Genomic DNA, 7,495 nt, shown 5'->3' on the forward strand with positions numbered 1-7,495 from the left:
GAGCTCATCTTGTTAGATCACAGAAGAGGTTGGTCTCATGTGTGTGTGTGTGTGTGTGTGTGTGTGTGTGTGTGTGTGTGTGTGTGTGTGTGTGTGTGTGTGTGTTGAGGAATCAAGAGGCAATTTATGCATAAGAGAAGCAAATAAAAGACAATGTCACTAACAGCTATACATATTCCAGGGAGGTGTACATTCTCTCTAATGCACAGACCACATATAGAGAAACACTGCAGTGACTTAATAAAGTCAAACTTTCTATTAAGACACTATACCTTTTATTGAACCAAAAGCAGACTTATGATCACTGAAAAATCTAAATGTTAGCTGTAATTCTAGACACACTGAGCCTTGGTGTTCATGTGGGAAAAACAGGTTTGAATCTGACCTGCAACATGTCCTGTTTTAATTTCCTGTTTTCATAAAAAAAAAAACAAGCCTGAACCATTCCAACAATTCACCACCTCTGCCATTGCTAAATGTACAATCGAGACATTTCATGACAAACCTGCCAACATTTTAGACCATAAAAGGCTTATTTGCATAGCTAATGTTAAAGGAAGCATAAATTTTTTTTTTACAAAAAAATCAACTATGGATCTTTTCTTTTTTCACAAAATCTCAGTCAAAGATTTGAAGCTATGGTGGATAAGTACAGAGAGAAATCATTCTGATGTGAATGTAAGTGCATTTGTGCATATGCACGTTATTTGTGCTGTAAAAGCCTTTGCCAAATGCAACAAGAAGTAGATTAGCCTCATATATGTAAAAATATGTCTGACAAGGCACAGAGTGGGAACATTTCTTCGAAAAAGACAAATGCTCCAAGCACGTGAAAGCTTGCGATTACAGATTTTCTCCTCTCCTTTTTTGCATTCTTTTTACCTCTCTGAAGCCTGACAACCATCCGTACCCTCACTTTTTCTTTTGTTAATTCCTTCATCTGCTCTTTCTTTTCAATATCCACCCTCTACCAGCGGAAAGCAAAGGGTCTTATGGCACTGTAAGGAAGATAGCAGTCCCTCTTCCTCGATTTCAAACATCAAGTCGTGTAATGGAAAGAAACAGAGAAAGAGAGAGAAGGACAGAGAGATAAAGAGAGAAAGAGAGGCCACGGCATTCAGGAGTCCAGGCGCCCTGCTGAGCAGAAGCCATTCTGCCTTACACTATCTTGTCACTGCAGACGCATCGCTGGGGCAGACGGGAACAAAAAGCAGCCCAAAGTCAATTGTCTCCTCTGCTGAATGGCTTTCTATTGCAGGCTGCATATATTTACTCAGGCATTTGGGGGGGAAAAAAGAGGTTGTGCTATTGTAACTAAAGGCGAGTGAGGAGGGTGATGCTCACTAATATCTACTTTGGATTGTAACGACTGGGTTCGTGATGATGTCACAAAGAGACTGAGACGCACGGCTTCCCACTTACACAAATATGGATCACGAGCCGGAGTCAATTTTTCATAGTTTCATGGTTAAGTGCTCCTTTGTTATTTCGTAATTAGCAAACAATTAATGAGTATGTTCTCTCATTAATTAATAATCTGTAATTATGGAGTATTAAAATAAGACATCACATTCATAATAATCCAATCAATTGATACTGAAAATATCACTTTTAGATTATGTTACCCCCTATAATTTAAAAAAATAGAAAATAAATAGCAAAAAATATATAACAATAACAATTCAAGTAATAACAACAATAACCCAGCAGATGTCAAATTAACTTCAGGGTAGATTTAGTTGGCTCATTACCGCTTTGTCGGGGTGCCTCAAAATGAATGGTCCCCGGGGGTTTAAGAAACGCTTACTCTCGAAATCCTTGAATTCCATTTTTTCAAGGTAATGCTTTTAGTCGGCCTCGTATGTGGTTAATTACGACAGTGCCTACAAATTCATTCAGCCGGTTCAGAGTGCACAAAGAAGGGTCTTGCCGCGGATGCACAAATAACAACACACAGACCCTCGCTGAAAAATAGCGTACATGTGTGTGTGTTTGTGTGTGTGTGTGTGTGTGTGTGTGTGGCTTCCTGCAGTCTCTCCTCCAGACCTCCCGTTTCTGAACTTGATGAGTCAAAGGTCAGAAAAACAACAAGTCAATAGGCAGGCAGAGAGAAACCGAGAGAGAAAGAGGAGCCTATGATTTTGGCCCTGTAATAGTTTTCTGTAATCTCTCTGTATTGATTAGACCTCACTTCAGAAAGGAGTGTTGCTTCGGAGCACACCTAACCCCCCCTGCCTTCTTTCTCTCTTTCCTGGTCAGAAATGCCATATGGAGGTAATCTTTCACCTTTGTTATTCCTCGCTGCTCCCGCTGCATCTGCCACTGCTGCCGCCAGCCCTGCTCTCTACCGGCGGAGAGAAAGCAAACAACCCGAGCACACGCGCACACACTGTCTGATTAGCACACAGTCAACCCAGCAAAGGTCTTCCTCAATTCGCCACTGCACTTCTGTATTCCCTCTCGAAACAATCTAGACAAGTTTATTCTCCACACGTTAAGGCTTCTTTCACCCTTCCTGCTGGGATTTCTCCATCGCTACAGCCCGGATCAGACACATTACATATTAACTGCACTAAAGAAATTAAAGAAAAATAATTGGATTTGTTCATTACCCCCCCCCAAATCAAATGTTAGCAGGAGCGGAAGCGAATGGCATTGTATAACGGTGTTTAAAATGATTAAACAGAAAAACTTGAAAAAATAGCCACCTCACAAAGACCACAAACTTCCTCAGAAAAACAGATACCTGAAAAAAAGGAGAGACGGAGAGACTGAGAAAGCAAAAAAGGGAAAAAACAGCATATGCTAACAAAAAAATGATTTTCAAGCATTCTGCCACATTCCCTTCATTTGATTCATTTAAATGCAAAAGCGAGAGAAAGTGAAAGGGAAGAAAAAAAACAAACCCCTCCTGCTAAAAACACTCAATTTACTGACAGGCAAATGACTTCACGCTGCCACTTAATCTCATTTCTTGCATAATGCCCTCTAATTAGCATATCAAAGTGAATTAATACTTCTAGGGCATTAGCAATGGGGAAATCTACTCAGGGCCTCCAGTAGCAGTTAGTGGAGTGCCAAGAAAGCTCCCCAACACTACAGACAGCTTTGCATTGCAAAACACTTCTATCCATTTATCCGCCATGTATGTATCTCTCACCTCTCCTCCTCCACCCACCCTCTCTCTCTCTCTCACACATCATCTAGCCCAGCCACTCTTTGAAAAAGAGAAAGAAAGAAATTTCTTCATGCCGATTCTCCGCAGTGCCCCAGGGATCCCAAAAACAACTCAGCCGGACAAGACTTTGAATTTGTGGTAATCTGTGGTTAATCTTACAATTAACGTTTTTGTAATCGTCAACACGACGGTTGTCATTCACAACCTTCGCAATGAGCCATAAGAAAGATCTAGAGGCCTTCCACTCAGACAGTTTAGGGGTGTAAATGCGTACATCCCTGACATTCTCATAGTCAAGGCAAAGGTACACACACTTAACACACTCATGCATCACGAACAGTCACACACATCATCTCTGTTCGCTCGCTCTACAAACAGATGTACATACACAGCTTTTCCTTCTCACTGTTTACATAGTTACAGTACAAACACTTCAGGTTTGATTTACCCTTTTTCGCCTTTAAGCCCCCTTTGCATCAGATCCAAAAGCAACAATGAATGTTTCATCTTTTCAAAGCTCTGTTCTCTGCTGCGATTCACAAATACAAGGCCAAGAAATCTCTCCGATTGGAACTTATTTATACATCAGCACTGGCAGTTGTTAGCATTTTCTTTTACTGTATAAAGAGAGATACATTTAGCAGTGACTGCATGGCACAAACTGTACAATATCAATATCACACACACTAAGCTCAACGATGAAAATTATTAATTGCAAAAAATAATAACGACTAAATTTGAGTTATGATGCAACTTTTTTCTTTAATCTATAATACAAAATGATCTGGTTAAAGACAAACATAACAAATTAAAACTCCACAGCAGTCATAAATTCAGAACATCTACAACAAGTTGCAGAGACTGCATTAAATGTTCACAAATTGTCCGATAACTTTCAGGAACTTAATCACATTGTAGTTTTTCAATTTCACAGGTTTGCTCTGCTCTGCAACAGCACCAAACCCTGACGAAAACCCCTGAACTACTCATTCCTTCGACGCATCTGTTGAGTACGATAAGCGAAAAGTACATACTGCTCTGACACTAGGTGTTCACTAGGTATGTGTGTGGTGCGTTAAAGGAGAAAAAAGCCTCCATAAGATGTGTTTCGCTGAAAAAAACAACAACAAGGAGTAGCAGTAGTAGCATGCTTATCAGTGGAAGTCTCTCTTATCACTCTGATGAGACAATATCCTTCAACGGGCCTGTGAAGAAAAAAACAAAAAAAACGACAGCTTTCCTCATCTCTCAAAACCTGCACGCTATAGCAGGTAAATTCAAGTATAAGTACGTCTTCACTAGTCTATTTTTTAAATCATTTAACAATTAAAAAATTCTGCTATTGTGATATTATGAAAACCTTTTCTTTTATGTCTTATTTCACAGAGCAGGAAAGAATAAAAAGCGTACATACATGTACGGAACAGGAAAATATCGTGCTTGTGTTCACTTTGTGAGTTAATAAACAAATTAGCAGAATGAAGCTTGTTAAGAAATTAGTCCGGATGTGTTAAGAAGGAGTTAAAAAAGAAACCATTCAAACAGGCAGCGTCAAAGGGATTAACTGAGATTACAGCAACTGAGCTAGTAAACAAGCTCATTTAAATAATTAGCATACTTAAGGACTCTACTCTTTATGCATATTTAATTAGAGCTATAATGTAATAAGGGACATAGCTCTATTAAACGTAACATGATAGGTGCACATGGAAGCACTGTCAACAGCTGGTGGCGGGTTTAAAATAATCAAAATACTTGTACAATGTAAAATTAAATGGAAAAGCTCCTCATAAATAATGCTAGAAATGTGTTTGCATATAACTGTATATGTAAGTAAATAATGGATAATTGTTCAAACACAAGAATAGAATTTGGAAAGAAAACCATAGCATGAGTACACCTATACATACAGTAACACACAATTTACTCATAAGCAAACAAGTTATATAGGTATATATATATACAAATATATATAAGTACAGGGGTATGGAGATTTTAGTAAATATTAAATGTAATATATTTAAATATGATTTAGAAACACCTCACACCAGATCACAAAATGTACAGTAAATGTAAAAAAAAAAAAAAAAAAATCTTCCAACTATTCATCTTTTCTTTGACACACAACAGTAGCCACTTTAAGCTGTCACGATACAGCTACAACATTTAGTAATTAATTTCTTTCTCTCTTTTTTCCCTCATTTTCTCTGTTACTGGACATGCATAAAGAACAACTCAAGCAGACCGGGCGGTGGATCAGGGCCTTGCCCTCCCGCAGTTGAGACCTCAAACAGCCGAGAAGTTCATTAAGTTTTATGATCTTCCTCCAATCACTGCTTATAAGCCACACGAAGGCCACAAATCTGGCAAAGCATTATTCTGCCTACACAACCACACAGAGACATGATAAACACATTAACTGACATCTGAATGCCACTGCATTGCTGTATTCATCTCTGTTCAAAAACTAGATTTAAGCTCTAGTATGTGAAATGATCATCTCTTTCTTTATCAAAAAATAAATGAATCATTTGTGAACCTATTTCTAAAGTCCATACATATTATAAAGTTTATTTAAAAAAAATAGCACTCAAAAACATGCTTATTTCAACAAGATATAAAATAAGCTTTAATTTTCTTAAGCTAAAAATGAAAAAGTAAAGACAAAAGCACAGTTAATAGTCTAATTCAGTGCGTTTGCCATTGTATTTTGGGCTCACCTTACAGGTTTCGCTCTGCTGTTCTCCTTCCGCATTATCCAGAAATACATACTGCACATTCCTGGTAAATGCCCCTTATCTTAGGGTCTCTCTGGATTCTGGATATCTTGTTATGTGGTCATTCTCTCTTTATGCCTGTGCCTCTGCATGATTGCAGAACGCGCGCGCCTTTGCGCACATCACGCGCGTTTGTTAACCGTCGCCGCATAAAGGAAAAACTGCACATTAAATTATATCCACTAAGCTACTGGACGTACTGAACTGATTCTGTTTCAACGGGTACTGATTTCTCCCTCAAAGAAAAAAACTGTCTTTTGTGAGACAGTGACATATGCTAATGTTCCGTGTCATTGGGGCAGGCGGTTTAGCCTTGGTAACGCACGTGCTGGATTGATGTTGTATCTGTCATTGGACTTCATTTACAGTGCGCGCGCGACAGACTATTTCAGAGGTGCTTGAGTGTAAGAAAAAGTGGAGATAGAATATTTCTGTTTGTTAAAGACATCCATATGCACTCAAAAATATGTTTCTCCCACTTCTATAACACACTTCTAATTACAACTAAGATAAGTGGTGTCACACACGAGCCACATGAAAGTAAACATTTTGCACGATAACGTGCGTTCGTGCTTCTGCCACAACAATTAATTTATAAAAAGTCCCTAAAGGTTAAAGTATGGTTGCCATTCAGGATCAATGTTTTACTTTAGTTAAATACTGATATATATATATATATAAACACTTCTGAAAGGTCTCCGTCAGTGGTCAGTAAAGTCATACACTGTAAAATAAAATAATAATAATAATAACTAGCAATTAAATCAAGTTTAGTTGCAGCTTTAATTTGTAAGTGGTGCAAAACTGACAACTTACAGTTCATTACAATTTGCATTTCATTACTGATAAAGAAATCCAGATTAAGCTTTAAACACGCATAATATTTAGTATAAATTGCAGAAATTATTATAAGATTATTAGGATTTAAATATTTGTCCATGTGTACTATGTGATCTAAATATTTTTTACAAGTTAGGCTCACATCAAACTAATAATAAATGGCATTGATAATTCGTGACCATAACAAATCCGTTTTAACACATCAACAACAACAACAACAAATCAACGATGCCATAACGCCAAGCGTCTTTGCACGTGTCGGTGAACGATGTAACCTTCACAGCGCTGGCGTCTTTCATAATAAAATGGGGGCAATAATTAACTGCAGGACCGCCGATACTGCCAATAATTATCCAGTAAATTGGTCGCATAATTAGGCAGAGGAGCGCAGGAATTGGACCGCGCTCCGAACCAGGAACACGCGTCAACGCTCACTGGGCTCGCATTAAACAAAACAAGCCTGATACACAACACCAACCCCGCACAAAACATATACTCAATGACAAATGCACAGAATCCCGAAGATGCATAATTGCCTAACAATTCACCAAGTGTGGGTCTTGAAAGATTAAATGAACGGTGTGAGAATAGCGCACTGTAAACAAGGGATCTGCCGGGGTGCCTCTCTCATATGCCCCCAGAAGAAGGCACTCAGATCAGCCTCACGATGCAACGCAAAGAGGAGGGGGGGGGGGGGGGG

At 38.6% G+C, this 7,495-nt stretch overlaps 1 protein-coding gene across 10 annotated transcripts in view; it reads right to left on the bottom strand.

The window, feature by feature from the left end:
- The window catches only part of LOC107555108 (pre-B-cell leukemia transcription factor 3-like), a 104,916-nt gene that overhangs the window by 95,368 nt on the left and 2,053 nt on the right, over positions 1 to 7,495 (bottom strand). The window lies entirely within an intron of this gene.

Source organism: Sinocyclocheilus grahami, unplaced genomic scaffold (assembly GCF_001515645.1).
Source record: "Sinocyclocheilus grahami isolate Dianchi unplaced genomic scaffold, SAMN03320097.WGS_v1.1 scaffold525.1, whole genome shotgun sequence".
In the NCBI taxonomy this organism is placed as follows: Eukaryota; Metazoa; Chordata; class Actinopteri; order Cypriniformes; family Cyprinidae; genus Sinocyclocheilus; species Sinocyclocheilus grahami.